This window comes from Mus musculus, chromosome 18, assembly GCF_000001635.26.
Source record: "Mus musculus strain C57BL/6J chromosome 18, GRCm38.p6 C57BL/6J".
Taxonomy (NCBI): Eukaryota; Metazoa; Chordata; class Mammalia; order Rodentia; family Muridae; genus Mus; species Mus musculus.
Genome location: NC_000084.6, coordinates 82854664 through 82871619, shown reverse-complemented (window position 1 = coordinate 82871619; position 16956 = coordinate 82854664). Strand labels below are relative to the sequence as shown.

General features: G+C 45.5%; 1 long non-coding RNA gene across 1 annotated transcript; it reads right to left on the bottom strand.

Moving 5' to 3' along the window:
- Positions 1–12457: 12457 nt before the first annotated feature.
- On the bottom strand, positions 12458–15723 carry 4930445N18Rik (RIKEN cDNA 4930445N18 gene). Its single transcript, NR_125720.1, has 3 exons — positions 15490–15723; positions 14988–15317; positions 12458–12779 (listed from the first exon to the last, which is right to left on the bottom strand). It is a non-coding gene; the product is annotated as an RIKEN cDNA 4930445N18 gene (long non-coding RNA).
- Positions 15724–16956: the final 1233 nt, after the last annotated feature.

Sequence of the window (16956 nt, the reverse complement as noted above, 5' to 3'; positions counted from 1 at the left end):
TGTCTTCTGCATCCACAATGGCTACTCTGCATTTCTGTTCGTGGGAGAATCTTTGAGTAAGTCTCCAGTCTCCCTTTCTCATTCACAGCATCTTACTACACAGGGTGACGCCAGGATGGGGCCAGTGGATGAAGGAATGTGTATACTGTGACATGACTCTGTAACCGGGCAAGGTGGACCTGCGTAATGGAAAATGAGTGCTATCATCTGCCACCAATTTGTGAAATGACATTATTAAACATTCGCTTAGCTGGATGAAAGGGTCCCCCTAGCTGGTGAGCTTTTGAAATAGAACACCCCCCACGGGGTGCAGCAGGACCAGCCTCTGAAGTCATTACCACCCATTAGCAGCTGGGTGTGAATTGGTTCATCAGCTCTGGGCCTTGAGAGTGGCCTGCAGGCCTGGGTCTGGTTAGTGATGGGAAGCAGCCACACCTAGGTTCAGCAAACACCTTTCAGGGAAGAGAGCCAGAGAATTTGGAGAGGAGAGCTCTGACAAACCCCCACTGGCTTTTCAAGGCTTCTCTAATCAGGAGCCTGTTCTTGAGACACCCCCACCCCCACCCCCCACCCCCAAGGCCAGGGCTATTCATTTACCAGTGAGCATCTGCTTTCCCATCCACCCTGTTAAAAAGAATTGCTTAGAAACTGTCCAACAGGGGCTGGTCTGCAGAACACTCAATCAACGCAAGATGGGACAGCTTGGCTTTGCAAAGCCACTCAGATCCCTGCATGGTGTGATGTCAGCAGCTGCCTCTCCCTGGAGCCCTAGCTCCTAGTCAGACTATACCTCCAATATGGGTTTATGTGTACATATTTGCCTGTTTGTGTGAGTACACATGTGAGTCTGCATTTCTGCATGTGTGGGTCTTTATAAGTGAGTGTTTTTGTATATAGACGGAGGAACCATTTGGTATCCAGCTATTTAAATGTCTGGGGAAAGAATGGTCTCAGGACAATGTTTTTGCAGAGTTTAATGTGATTCAAAAAAAATCATCTTAAGAAATAAAGTGTTATGACAACCCCTGATTTATTTAAAGAAACCATGTCTGAGGAGAAGGGGCAATGCATATACACCTTTCTCCAAAAGAAACTAGAAAAATCTCAGGCTGGAGGGAGTCAGCCCGAGTCCGCTGCAGACCCTCCACACCCCCACGTACCCAGGTTCAGCCTGTATTCCTGCAGCCCTGTGTCCAGTTGCTCTTGGAATCTGTCCACCAGCTCCCGAGGCCCTAGCTGCAGTGTGGGAGGAGGGCCCTGCCTGTATGCGCTCTGCTCTTCTGCAAGCCTCTCCTCCGTGGGTCTTCCTAACTTGGTTATATGTAGCACAAATCACATCTTCCTCAGCACAAGACGGAGCCAATGAGGTTAGGCGAACCTGCGTGGGCATTTCTTAGGCTCGGTGAGAAACACCCTTTGTAGTGTGCGCCCACCTCGCAGGAGAGTTCCCTAATGTGAGATCCCCGTAGTGGCACGGGGCTTGGCATGCAGCCCAGGACTGCGCCAATCCTGCTACTTGCAGGAGGCTGAGGTCACACACGCCATCCAAGAGCCAAGCTTTCCTTTAGTCCCGATCTGGGACACAGGAGGACGAAAGGGTGAGGTTAGCACCGTTGCCACTGCTGAGGGGTAGAAGGGCGAGCACCAAACATCAATGCTTTGCTTCTGGTCCTCAGACTTTAAACACAGACAGACATGTTTTCTTTTGTCTTGAAGAATGTCAGTAACAGGGATGTGGGGTCTGCTTCAAAGTCGTGCACGTGGAAACAAAACACCGATATCCCTTGCCTAATTCCTTCACGTCTGCTTTCCTGAAGAACATAAACAAGGCACCCTAGGTAAATGTACAGAGCAAAAACAGAATAAATGCACCTTTAAGTGGGTTAGCCTAACTACTGTGATACTCGTTCTGACTTGGGAGGCGAGGAAGGGCGAGGGGAGGGGAGGAACAGTCGCCCTGTGTAGAGTGGATGATTAGAGATGCTGCGTTTATGTTTTTTAAGCCTTTGATTATGAAACAGTTTTTTTTTCCTTTTGGGGGGAGCCTTGTTTTATGGGTTTTTCTGCTCTGCCATTATTCATTAACAAACACCCATTAACAATAGGCCAGTGGGGCAGGCAGGGAGGAAACGAGAACATGTTTCCCTGGAAATAGAGTGGCCGCACAAACAGGAGGTTGGGGGCACAGGATTGTATTTTCTCCTGACTCTCTCCTCTTGAGTCTCAAGTATGCTACAGATAACTGGGCAATTAATCTTGACATCTAAAAGGTTGGCCAGAATTCTAAACCCTAGGAAAGCACACCTCAGCCAAACCTTACATGACGTTAACATACAAAGCAGGAAACTGGAGAAGGGGTGTAAATTATTAAACACAATTCTAGCACCACCACCCCCCCCATTTTCTCACATCTTTATGCATGTTCTCAGTCTTCCTTGTTTTACCCTGCTGATGGGGTGGAGGGAGAAAGATTCCAGGGAGCAAGGTCTGCACGGGGGTGGTTTCGTTTCTTTATCCTCTCGCTCTGTTTTAAGGCTCTTCCAAGAATGCACTTCACTGTCTCCTTGGGTAATTCACTCAAAGACACAACACCCTCTGTACTGGGAGACACATTCTTGCATCTATCTGAAAAAATCCTTTTCCTTCGGGACAACACTTCTCAAAAATAAACAAACAAACAAATAAATAAATTATAAAATAAAATAAAATATCCCAGCGTTTGCCTGAAATCCACCAACTTCAGCTCTGTGTTGTGTAAACCTCTCAAACCCATTAATTACACACTCGAGGTTTCAAAAGCTAGTGATGAAAATTCCACCCATAGGTTTTTCTCAGTCAGAGCTCCCCATCAATTGTAAATTGATGTAAAGCTGGATGGTTAGGAGACTCTAGAGTGGCAGCCGGTGCCGCGGGAGAGCCCTGGGCTCTGCTACCAGATTTCCTGGGTAAGCAGCTTAGTAAGGAAGAACAGGTCCTAGGGGTGGCGCCGCTGGCTGGGGCTCCTAAACAGAGAAGTAAGTACCTTTCCTCAAATTTCCACCTTCATGGACAATTGAGCCTCACACTTGAGGAAAATACACGTAGCGGGAAACTGAAGCATATTGGGAGTGTAAAAACCGGTTAAAAAGATGGTCTGGACTCCAAACACACCTAAAAGCCCTCAGGTGAGGACCCAGACCCCATGCATTTCGCTTCCCTACGGCCCGAGCTAATTACACTTTGCTCTTTGGTTAGAGCATGCATCTTTCTCCTGCTCTGGCCTCTTCCTGGTGCAATTAACTGATCAATGAGCATGCGTCCCTCTCCTTTCTCCTCAGCACTCCCAGCCCCGCCCATCACCAGCAGGCAGCCACCGTGCTGTGTTTAATGCGTGCCTTGTTTCATCTGTTTACTCGACAAATGTATTATTTTGCGCCGCACTGTTTTAAATGCGCGTGGATGTCGTATATGGCATTTTGATTTGCCTCTTGTTTTTTTTTTCCACTCGAGATTATGCTTTTGGGGTCCACCGGCTGTGACGATGATTAAGAATCACAGGTGGCTGCCCCCACGTAGCTTCTAGTTCTCATTAAAAAAAAAAAAAAAAAAAAAAAACACCCAGACCCCGGCTCCACAGTGAGCATTGCCCGTTTTGCACCCTGGTGGAAAAGAAGAGGTATCGTCCTAAAATAAGTCTGAGCCCTGGGTATACAGATGCTTCTGTACGTCCACCAGGACAGGAGCACACGCGTGCAGCCCCAGTGTACCGAGGATCATTCGGTGCTCGGTGATTCCCATTCTTTGTTCTGATTCAGAGAGCGACAAGGCCAGTACAAGAGGAACTCAGGATTTTTGTCTTCACATCTGACAGAGCATATCTCCACATAATTATTTCAGGCTGATTTACATACATTCTCCTGGTACTGTATTTTTTTATAAATTTCTCTAAATAATTCAATTTGGGAAGGTGGGCACAAAAATCCCCCCAGTGGCTGTGGTGCTATTGACATTTGCTAGCTGCTCAGAGAATGTGTCCATTTCCTTTAATATTGTGACGTCGGTGGATTGACCACATACCAAGGCAGGCTCCACTTCCCCAAATAGCTAGGCAGCACAAACTAGATTCTGTGGGGGGAGGAGAAAAGAAAACAGAAATAATCTCAACGGGGAGTGGGAAAGGATTTGAGGGAGGTGGGGGTGGGGTAAATGGGTCCAAAAATATGAAAAAGAAACAAAAATGTTTGAAACAATAAAATCTTAAAAATAAAAATAAGAGCTGGACGTGGTGGCACATGCCTTTAATCCCAGCACTTGGGAGGCAGAGGCAGGTGGATTTCTGAGTTCGAGACCAGCCTGGTCTACAAAGTGAGTTTCAGGACAGCCAGGGCTACACAGAGAAACCCTGTCTCAAAAAACAAACAAACAAACAAACAAATAAAAATAGATAAATAAACAACAGGAAAAACCTTTAAAAAGAATACAACTTGAACTCTGAATGGTATGGAATTGGATTTGTAGATCAATTTGACGGTAATGGAAAGCATTTAAAATATTAAGCAATTCCACACAAGACAGGATGTGTTCTGGTCTGTGTTCTGTCTCTAGATTCTTTGTTTTACTTTTTTTAAAGCTCTTCATTTTGCAATCATTTCCAGCCTTGTAAAAAGGTTTCACCAACAGAACAAAAATGTTCACAACATTTCCCCACGTGTAGCCCACGGGTCAGAAAGGGTGTTAGGGAAGATGTACTGTGACCTGCTAACCTGCAGACAAGGCTCACAAGTGTCCCACTTCCACAGTTAATTTGGATGTCCTGTCCTACGGCTCTCTGACCACAGGCCTTCTCCGAGCTCAGCAAGTGACCTTTCTCTGGTCCTCAAGCCTCCAGCCTTCTGGGACATAAGCTCTGGGTTTCTCTGCCTGTCAGACTTGTTCGTCACTGATAGAGGTAGCTGAAGAAGGAATTAGTCACCTGCTATTTTGTAGGATGCTCCTTTTGGGGGTTTTCTGATGCCTCCTCAGAGTTTAGGTTGTATTTCTTCCCCTAAGAATACTGTATAACTGTTGTCACGAGACAAAATACACAGTAACTGTATGTATGAAACATGCTTTTGTATTATATATAATATAAAATATATAATATAGTATACACCTATATATGTGTATACTCCTCAACGTTATTCTGAAATTACAGGTTTACAGCCCATTCTGTGTTTTTATTTGAGAACTGTGGAATGTCTAAGCATGTGTGACTCTGTGTGCACATGCAGACTCGATTTAGCCATCACTCATTGACTAAGAGGGTGGCTAAGATACTTTGCACAGGTTTCTCCATTGAAACGTTGTGGTCCCCCCACCCCACCCCCAGCTTTTTTAATTAGTAAGTCTGTTGCAGAGATATTCCGAATCTATATGATATCTCATTTCCCAAGTTAAACCTCCATGGGTGAATTGGAACACAGTGATTGTTCCAGTAGCATTTGCAAAATGGGGGCTTTACATCTCCGTGACTCCTTCCTTATTTATCTGGGATTCCACTCTGTGAAAAAGCCGTGAGATCTCCTTGATTTCTTTCTTTCTTTTGAGTTTTTTGAGACGGGGTTTCTCTGTGTAGCCCTGGCTATCCTGGGACTCTCTATGTAGATCAGGCTGGCCTTAAGATCAGAGATCTGCCTGACTCTGCCTTTAATCCCAAGGTCTGCACCACCACACCCAGTCTTGGTTGATTCCTTTATTCAACTAGCGGCAGGTAAATCTGTCTTGTGGATTAACTGTTCAGATGTGGCTGTAGGGAGGGAAGAGCTCTGCCCCACCCAAGGTCTGCTGCACCTAGCCCTGTGGGAAGCTCTGCTATGCCTTCTGAGAACACCCTTGTAAGGTAGGACCCTCTCCTTTCCCCGCTTTCTTGTTCTAACCACGGAAGATGCCTCTTCTTGAGATCTGACCTGCTTCCTGAGAAACTGAAGGCAGAGAATCAGTTCATTGAGTCATTTCAAATGCCCGAGGCTCCTGAGACAGGGTCTTAGAAAGGGAGAATGGAAGGCAGGCAGGCAGGCAGGCAGGCAGGCAGGCAGGCAGGCAGGCAGGCAGGCAGGCGAGAAAAACAATATGGAGAGAGGGAGAAAAGAAAGAAAGGAAGGAAAAGGGAAGCCGAGATTGGGAGCAGAGTCGCAGTTTCTATTCTTTTTGTTCTCTTTATAATTGCTTGCTATTTTAAAATTTCTCATTGGCCATTGTTGGTCTGGAGAAGTAATGTCATCTTCTTTCTTTCTTTCTTTCTTTCTTTCTTTCTTTCTTTTTTCTTTCTTTCTTTCTTTCTTTCCTTCTTTTTCTGTGTAGCCCTGACTGTCCCCTGGGACCCTCTCTGTAGACTAGGCTGGCCTTGAACTCACAGAGATCTGCCTGCTTCTGCCTCTCAAGTGCTGGGAGTAAAGGTGTGGACCCCCAGCACACAGCAAGAAGTGCAATCCTTTTCATAGACTGTCTTATATTTAACATCAAATTTAAAGCCTCTGATGTGTTCTAATACATACTTTCTTTTAAAATATGTGATCAGATCAAATGTCAGGAAGAAGCTTGTTGGTTTCATTTCTGTTCTCATCCATTTTCTGCCTCCCCTCCTCTCCCCTCCCCTCCCCTCCCTTCTTCTTCCCTCCCTCCCCTCCCCTCCCCTCCCTTGCCCTCCTCTCCCCTCCCCTCCTCTTCCCTCTCATCTCCTTTTCTTATCAGATTGGCCGGGGTTAACGTTAAAGTAAAAACATATAGATGTGAAAGTAGACATCAAAGGTGTCAACGGGTATGTGCTCTAGACTTTTGGCTTGAGATCTTTGCTAAATTAAATTAAAGATATTTCCTTCATTGATCTCGGATGCTGGGAGACTTAATTTAGTCATAAGTGTTTGCGTTTGTCTTCTACTGTTGACTTTGGACACAATCATATAAATCCTATATGTTACATTATTATTACTACTCTTTTATTATTATCGCTGCAGTGATGAAGATCAAGTCTAGGCCTTGTACATACTAGGGAAACTACCTCTGAACTCTACCCTCGGCTTAAGCTTTCTATTTCATCAATGAATGGGAGAAAGACATGGCTTCTTTTCTCGTGTTTGCTCACCTTTGCAGTCCCCGTCAGACACAACTATTGGAAACTACAACCTTGTGTGTGTGTGTGTCTGCCTATCTACAATATTGTATTTTACATTTTTAAACTAATTTACTTATGCATGTGTGTGGGTCTGAGTGTGTATATTTCCATATGGCTGCAGGAAGTCAAGAGAAGGAGTTGAATTCCCTGGAAGTGGAGTGATAAGCAGTTGTGAGCTGTCTGACATGGGTGTTGGGAATGGAACTTGGGTCCTCTGGAAGATGTAACAAGTCTTCCTAGCCACTGAGCCATCTTTCCAGCCTTCACTGTACTGTTCTTTCAGACTCACTCATTTTGAAATATAGTGTTACTGTTTACAGTGCTGATGACTGAAGCCTCTGTGTGTGTGTGTGAGGTGTGTGTGTGTGAGGTGTGTGTGTGTGAGGTGTGTGTGTGTGAGGTGTGTGTGTGTGTGAGGGGTGTGTGTGTGAGGGGTGCGTGTGTGAGGTGTGTGTGTGAGGTATGTGTGTGTGAGGTGTGTGTGTGTGAGTGTATGTGTATGTGTATGAGGGGTGTGTGTGTGTGTGAGGTGTGTGTGTGTGAGTGTATGTGTATGAGGGGTGTGTATGTGTATGAGGGGTGTGTGTGTGTGTGAGGTGTGCATGTGTGAGGTGTGCGTGTGTGAGGTGTGTGTGTGTGAGTGTATGTGTATGAGTGGTGTGTGTGTGTGTGAGTGTATGTGTATGAGGGGTGTGTGTGTGTGTGTGTGTGTGTGGTGTGTGTGTGTGTGTGTGTGTGTGTGTGTGTGTTAGCGCCCTCCTGTTGAGCTGCACCCAGCTCCTCTTTCATTGTCTTGACTGATACTGTACATAGGTTACTGGAAACCCTGCTTTTGTCTGATTTTGAAATCATTAACAATTTTTTTCCAAAATGAAAATTATGCATTTTTATGTGTGCATGTGTATAGTGGGTGAGGTGTGTGTGCATGTGTGTGTGTGTGTGTGTGTGCATGACTGTGCTTAAACACACAGTGGGATGGAACTCAGGACTTCCCGTATGTCAGGCAAACATCTACTAAGTAAGCTACATCGCAGGCATGTGGTCACGTAAGGTTTGAAGAAAGAATAAATATAATTCAAGGTGGGGGTGGGGGAGAGAAGTAATCTTTTTCAAGAAATAGTGCTGAGACAAATAAATGAATATCCACATGGAAGAGAATGGAATTTGACCCTGTGCCACATTATACAAAAAATTAACTCAGGGCAGGAAATGGTCCTAAAAGCAAGCATTGAAAACCATATAAGTCTTCAAAGAAAAAAGGAGAAATGCAGCTTTGTGGCTTTGGGTTAAGCAAGAGCTTCTTGGCTAGGGCACTACAGTCGTAAGTGATCAAAGACTGATAAATAGAACTTGGTCAAGACCAATTTAAAACTTCTGTGGGGTATGGAGGCACTCACTACAACCCAGGCACTTGGGAGGGGGAAGCAGGAGAGCTAGGAGCTTAAAAGCAGTCTTAGCTACACACTGGGGGAGACGTCAGCTGAGGCCACATGAGCCCTGACTCAAAATAAATAAATAGGGGGCTGGATAGATGGATCAGGGGTTAAAACATTCTGTGCTCTTCCATGGGACCTGGATTTGATTCCCAGAACCCACATCATGGCTTACAGCCATCCATACCTCTAGTTCTAGAGGGATTTGATCCCCTCTTTTGTCTTTCATGGACACTAGGTATTCAAGTAGTATAGACATGCATGTAGGCAAATTACCATATATATTAAATAAAATAAATAATAAATAAATAGATGAATGCACACATAAATAGGGGCTGAAGGGGTTGCTAAGTGCAGGAATGTGATGTCCTTCCAGAGGACTTGAGTTTGGTTCCCAGCACCCACATCAGGCAGCTCACAACAGTAACTGCAGCTCTAGTAGATCCAATGCCCTCTTCTTGTTTCTGTGATAACTGGAATATGTACACATACATACATACATACATACATACATACATACATGGGCTCATAAATAAAAATAAAATAAATCCTTAAAATTAACTAATCAATAAAAGGAAAACGTTTCAACTTCCACTGATACTATGCTGTAAATGAAGATGGCACAGAGATTGGGTAAATACACTATTAAACCGTGCGTTTCATAAGGGGATTGTATTTTGGAAACTTTACAACTCAGTAGTCAAATGACAACCCAATTAGGGAAGTATGGGGACTGGAGTGGGCATTTTCCCAGCGGCCACCAAACATGCACAGACACTAATGACTACATTATAAGAAATGCAAGTACAACCACAATGGCGTGCCACCCCACATCCCCCCGGATGGCTGCGGTGGAAAGAGGAGGAGCAGACGGGAGGAGGGTGCTGAGAAATTCAAGGCACCATGTACATAGGAGCTGGGAGCAAAGATGATGAAGTCACTCATCGGTGTCTAAAAAGGTGGATGTGGGTTACCTCATGACCCAGCAAGGCAGGATCTCAGAGCCCGGACACGCCCGGAACACACTGTGGATCCCAGGCTGACCTGGATGTCAAAATCCTCCTGCCTCTGCCTCTGGAGTGCTTGGATTATAGATGTACCTCACCCTATCCTGCTCATGACCAGGCGGTTGTCTTCATAGGAGTAAAATCAAGGAAGTTAAAACCCGCATTCACACACAAATGTGTACACTGCCATTCGCAGTGCCACTGCGTATAATAGCCCCAGAGTGGGAATAGCTCAGATATCAGCTAGCTGATGAGAAAGCAAAACATGGCATACCTACCTACTGAAACATTATAATAAGGAATGAATTATTCCCAAGAGCTACAACACGGATGTGATTTGAAGAGGTTATACCACATGGAAGAAACTAGTTACAAAAGATAACATTGCGTATCATTTTAGGCAGGAATCTGGAATAGGCTTGTCTATAGGGACAGACAGTGGACCCTGGGCTGCTGGGGCTAGAAGTAGTGTCAGAGTGAAGTTGGGAAGGGAAATGAAAAGTAACTGCTTCAGGTTTTCAGAGTAGTGAAAAAGTTCTAAAAGAAGGCTACGGCAATTATTGCACAACTCTGAAAATGCTAAGGCTGTTGAAAGAGAGATAGGCCCTAATGGGTGAACTTCATAGTATGCAAATTTATCTTTCATAAAACCTGTAGAAAACGGAGCTTGGAGTCTGTCCCTCACATGGGCAGGTAGGTTACAGAGCTGGACCAGAGGTGGAAAAGGCTCTTGAGCAGCACTTGTGCCAGATGATCTTTCCTGCCAGCCACGGCCATTTCTATTTTTGCTGTAGTGGGATGAGAGAGCCTAGTGTGAGGCAGGCTCAAAGTGTTCAGCCTACACCTTGGCCTACGTATGCATCAGCTTCACACACATATTCAAGGCAACGTGTGCTCTCTCCAGGTCAAAGTCCTGTGTGCCGTGCATCCACATGGCTCCTTTGGATCTTTGGTATCTGTCCTTGGCTATGGCCTTCTTACTTGACCCATCTTGCAATGGATGGCCCTGTATCACCCATCAGTGGGTCTGAACTTCTTAGAGAGTGACATCATCTTTTGCCTCTTAAAATATCCTCAGACTTCGGGAGTTTTATCGCAGATTTTTTAAGAGTACCACACCAGGCCTCCTTCTTCTGTATTTGAGTGTTAATTTATAATCCTTGTGTTTTCAATACTCCATTGGTGTGTTTTGTTCTGTGTTTGACTGTAGATAGAGAGTTCAGCCTATACGTGGAATCTATGTGGGCTTATAGCTAGCTCTATCCAAACCTTCTGGTACACTGATATTTGCTGTACTGGCCTTCCTTTCTGTCGTTTGCTGCCGCCTTCTGCCGCATTGGCCACACTTTCCTTGCCTGGATTGGAAGCAATGGGGTTGGTTTCCTACTTGCTTCTTTTGTCTTAGGACAGACAGAGTCTCCTGGGCATGTCCTGATTGTCCCTAAGCTTATGGTGACGGCTGTGTTCCGTTCTGAGAGCAGCGGTCCTCACAGCCCTCAGCTCCCTCGTTACCCTTCCTCCATCCTCTCTGATAGCCATGCTCATTAGAGTTAAAATTCTAGATTTTCCAAGATAATAAAGTCAGAAAAATGCTCACCCCCACCTTTACTTTACTGTCTTGTATACGACGTTTCTGGGGACATTTCTCTTACTTTTAGTACGTCCCCCCCCCTTAAACTGTTCTCTTATGAAAAGTGAATTTGGGGTTAGTAGACAGCCTGAGGTAGCCTGAGGTAGCCTGAGGTAGCCTGAGGGAGCTATGAGAGCACTTTCGTTGTGGCTTTGATTTTGCTCACTTGAGCGTTCTTCCCCACCCCCCTAACGCCCCACCTCTTTCTCAATTTATTTTTTCAAAAGTTAAGGGCATTTGTCTGGAAATAGCACCCTAGGCACTAGTACATTTCCTCTCCTTGTTTAAGAGTCCTGCGCTGCTGCCATGTGTCCAGAGGTCATGTTTCCACATGAAAGGGCAGCCCGACCCTTTCTCTCCTGTGGCGAGCTGCTCCTCACTCCTGAAGGCCTTAAAGCATTTCCTATGTAAGGGGAAGGCTGGATTTCACTGCCATCCGTGTGATTTCCTACCCCTTCCTTCCTAGTTTTATTTTGTTTTTCAAGTCTAGAAGATTTGTTTTTTTTTTTTGAAGAGGGGGGCAATCCTTTCCACTTTCTCCCCTCTCCAATCCCGCTGACCCTCTCTTTCTATGACCTTTGTGACCTCTTTCCTCTCTCTCTCTTTTCTCCTCTCCCATTGTCTTCTGGGAAAATCCCTCAATCTAATCTTGCCGCTCAATGGTTTTAGGCTGTTTCTTCTGTCTCTTGTTCATGTTGGATGCTTATTGTTTCCACTCTGGGGGAACACGATAGCTACAATTTGAATTGCAACATTATTACAAAATGTATCAAAAGGATAAATGCCTAAAAGTAGATTTCTTAATGTTAAATTAATTTGGCATTTTAAAAGCTCAGGGGTCAGAAATTAAGAAAAATAAGATGTCATGAAATACAGAGGTGTGTGTGTGTGTGCTCGCGCAATACACAAACACCTAGAGCACTGTGTATTTTAGACACATCTCCAGTCCTTTCCAAAGCCATCTCTCTCAGTGACAAGGACTTTTCTGGAAGCCTTTGGAGTACTGATGGTGGCTTGTCACTGTGATTCAGGCACCTTCTGGAAGCTCCACAGTGGGTGACTTCCCAGGGGATGGCCAGAAGCTTCCTGGGAGGTTGGCGAAATTAGAGTGACCAAGGTGTTAGCAAGCTTGAGCACAAGAATCAAGGAATAAGTGGACAGGTCAGGGCATGAGGCTCCAGACAAGGGCTTGCAGCTCAAATGTCTGTCAGTCAGTACAGAGGCGAAGGAAAATGAGCACACAGCAGAGAAAGACTCCCGGTAAACAGAGTAACTGTTCCTTGTTACATAATCATCATTGCAGAATTAAATGATGAGAAACCAGACTCTGGGCGATGAGCAGCAAGAGTGATGACACTTGGCAGACACTGGCTGTGCCAGGGCACGGCTCTCACTCTTCACAGCCAATTGTTTGCTTCGTCTTCCCCAGTACAATCACCTCCATGTCGAACCGCTGATCTGCTAGAGAACTATATGTAGTGTGCACATGAGCACGTGCATGTGTGGAAGTGTATAGAAGGGTCAACAGCAATGCATGCCTCTGTATAACCTTTCCAAGAACAGAGACCGAGAGGGCTTATCTGAAAAGAAATTGTGCAAACGGAATTATAGTTGGAAATAGACCTGGGGGGGACAATTTTTAAAAACTCTTCATGTCTCACAAGAGTTTCATCTAAGCTGGTTGGCCTAGTAGAGGCATTGATATATTATTTACAGATGAAAGCAAAACACACAGCCAGCTCCTGTGTGCACTGGCTTCTGCCCTGGGAAGCAGAGCCACAGCTAATCACGTCACAATTAACATGTCAGCAGAATTGGAAAGTAACCTGGCTGTCACTAGAAGGCACCTTCCATTTCAATAACGGTGTTGCACTGTGATGTGTGTCGTGGTGTGGTGGCTGGCAGCCTGTGGTACGGGTGCAGAACTAGCATGGAACATTCTCTGTGAGCCCCTGAGTCATCCCGCATCACTGCCTGAACACACTTTAGTTGGCACGGTTAGGCCCTAAAGCTTGCTGCCATTTTGATGATTTTGCAAGACTGGGATGGAGGACTCAAAAGCACCAGCAATCCTGATCCCGGAGCCATGCACTTACAGTCCACGTGAGGGTTACATATTAGCACATGAGACTGGATCTCAAAACAGAAATAAAATAGCACCATCGTTTTCCTCTAAAAAATAACGGGAGTGATAAAGAAATCACATGGTTTTGCAACGGTGGGGAGAAGATTGCCACTGTTCAAATATCAATTCTAAAAATCAGGCATGACATGTGTGGCTATCTGTATTACGGCATTGGGAGGCTGAGGCCACAAGTTCTAGGCCAGCCCAGGCTACATCACAAGACTTTATCTCAGATAACAAATACAGAGCCTGGAGAAATGGCTCAGTGGTTAAAAGCAATGTCTGCTTCCCCAGAGGTTTGACTGCCAGCATCCACATGGCAGCTCACAACTGTATATAACACCAGTTCCAGGAGAGCTGGCATCCTTTTTGGTCTCTGCCTGTACCAGGCAAGTACATGGTGCACGGACACTCGTGTAGGTAGACGTATACATTAAACAATAAAATACATTTGAAAAAATAAACAAAAAGAACCGCCACAAATATAAATTTCTTAACCTTTTCCCTAGTACCTTAACTTGCAGAGAATACTATATATGCAAAAATTCTGAGACTTTCTTTCCCAGGGTCTCCTGGGAAACTGAAGACGCAGAGGAATAGGACTGATAGATAAGCCTGCTAGGCTTGCCACCCAGTTCCACCCACACAGGAGAGCAAGTGCCCTCCCCTTGGGCCTTGAGGTTTATAGCCTGGCCCTGTTTCCTTTGTCTCTGATTTCTGTTTATAGCTGTATATGTGTAAGAACCAGGAATAGCTAACGTGAGCAGGTACACTAATCTTTACCCAATCCCTCTGCATTGGCAGGAGAGCTTCATATTTTGAAGCAAGGATCCTGCCAAGCTATGATGGGCATAACAGAACTCCAGGGTGCCAGTGCGGACCTCCTGGAAGGACCCTCCTTTCTGCCGACTGTTATTATCAGTCTTTATACTTTTATACCGAGTCCACCTGATGATACCGCTGTTGTTTTCCTCTATAATAGATGGTCACATAGAATTAACCCTTTTAGGAGCTGAGCTGCTTTAGGGAGGATCCCTCACAAAAAGTTTCCAACAAGTCTTAGATAATGTGAGTTTATAGGTAGACAGGTGCCATGGAAAAAGAGTTTGGGTATGGCCTCCTCCTGAAAAATCTGACATTTCTTCAAAGTCATGGAATTTCCAAGTCTGGGTATAGATGGCATCTGTGTGATATGAGGTGAATCATTTGACTCCTTCAGACTCAGGTTCCCCATTTGCAACATGACAGTGACTTCTACAGCTGGGTGTGACCTGGGAAGACCCACACAGCCTTCAGTCGTGCCTGGAAGCAGAAGCTGTCATGAAACAGTCCATCTTGGGTGAGGTACGAAAGTTCCTAGCTTTTCTCCCTACGAGGTCCCCTCTCCAGGTTGTGAGAGGTTTTAGTCTGTTTCTATTCAGCTAGACCCTAAGAGAAGCAACTCGGAGAAGAAAGGATTTATTCTCGCTCATGCTTTGTTGAATATGATCCAACGTGACCGGAGTAGTTCCTGGCTGTGACCTGGGAACTTGTCAGGAGGGCTGCTCACATCTTTGTGGTGAACAGAAAAAAAAAAAGAGGGACACAGAAGGAAACAAGGTCAGGCTGTGAACCTCAAGGCCTGCCTCCCCGTAATCCACTTCCTCCAGCGTGGCTCAATTACCTTCCGGTGTCACAACCTCCCGGTACAGCGCCACCATCTGGGGACCAAAAGTTCAAAAAAACGTGAGCAGAGATGGGGTTGGGGGAGCATTTCACATCCAAACAATAACGTGACTGTTGTCCTCAGTTCCTTTGTAAATGTAGAAACATGCTGCGAGATTATTTCACAAAAACTACAACAACTTCATGTTGATACCTGGTTTGAAAGAAGATTGCCGGATGGAACCACGGGCGTTCGGCTGACTGGTTAGACTTCTGTTATCTGGGCTTTTGCAAGCCTCTGCTTCCACAACTGTGAAGTGGACATTTTTTCACCGTCACACCCAGATTCCTGTGGGGGAGAGACTGAGATAATTTATGGGCAGGTTTCTCAGCCTGTTTTTCAAAGCTGTTGGGCACCAGGCCCCCACTGGCCTTTTCAGAGCTTTCCTAATTTTTCGAGAGGTTTTAAAAGTAACAAGCCAAAGAAATGTTAGTTGGAATGACGGGTCAATTTAACTAACCTCAGATGGTTGCAGAAACAATTCGCTGATTCATTGAATCTGCCAAGCACAGGACTTTTAGTATTTTTCTGTTAAAGGAGACCCATTCACTATCTTATCGTTTAATTGGCGAGTATCTGTTTAGAGAGAGCTTGTTTGTTCCGAATTGTCCCTTTGTCTGCTCCTGCTCTGCAGACTGCTTCTTTTGAGGGGAAGTGCCTGTGTGCAGGCACCATTTCTTTCGTGCTTTTAGACTTCGAGTTTTTTGACTTGAGGATATTTATGGACAGAGACTCAGGTTTCGGGGAGGGGGGAGGGGTGAAAGGAGAAGAGCTCCGGCCAATCAGAAGGCGCTCTGGCTCAGCTCATTTGCATCTCACAGCCCACTTTGCAGCGGCGCAGCGACTCCCGGAGAATTATCGTTGGGGCGACGTCGCAGCTTAGCTACGGTTTCCCCGGCCGCCAGGGTCCTGCCAGGGTCGTTCGATGATCGATGTTTCTGGAGTGCATGAGGCGCTTAGGCCGGCAAAGCTGTCTGGCGACGGTAGAGTCGCGGCCATCATGTGATCGCACCTGAAAAGACACGAATGGCAATGAGCCTTTTGCTCCCTGTTATCATTGCACTCAAACACACTGATTGATAGCTTGCTATTTCTCTTTGGTGCAGGGTGACATCAGGACCTGCAAGAAGACAAGCACGTACGAAAAGGCTTTTAATACAAAAGCCCCATCCCTCTGTTTTGCGATGTTGTTGTTGTTCTAAAATTGGGAAGTGTGTTACTAAGGCCAAAATCCAAACCAAAACAAAAAAGGCATTAAATAAACCTTGAATTAACTGTATTCATTCTTCCTATATTTTCTGTAAAGCGTTTCTTGACTGTCCCTTAATCATATGGCTAGCACAGAAGTTCTAATAGTTCTTGTTTCCAGCTTTGCAATGCTCTCTTTTCACCTCCAGATGCTGGCTTGCCAATAGGCCCACAGTTGAAATCAGATCTTATGTGAGTATCTGCACCAAAGCCCATAATGAATGCCAGAAAAGAGACAGGAACCTTCCTTAAACGCCCTCTGGGCTTGGGCACTGTGGCGTTCCAGGAGTAATTCGGGGTGGGGGTGGGGGGAATTAAGGCTTTCAAAATGCAGTGTTAATATTTGTTTACATGAAGCCATTTAAGGAGAAAATAAAAGTGGAAAGGAAAGCTCAGAATACAAACGTGATTTGTGCCAGACACACCCAGGCCAGAGGTGGGAGGAATGCGCATTTAGGAACCAGGAAGGAGGGGGAGGAAAAGAAGAAAGGAGCGGGCTGTCAACCAGCACACTGCCTTCCAGAGCGGGTTTCGCTGAAGGCCTTCAGCCTTTCTCATCTGGAAAGCTGCCTGGCTCTCACACCCTCTCTGAAGTCCTGTTTTCCCAGGAGATCCAGCCCTGTCCCCATTTGTTTCAGACATGAAAATGACGCTGTGCTTTATAGTGTTTGTGGCAAAG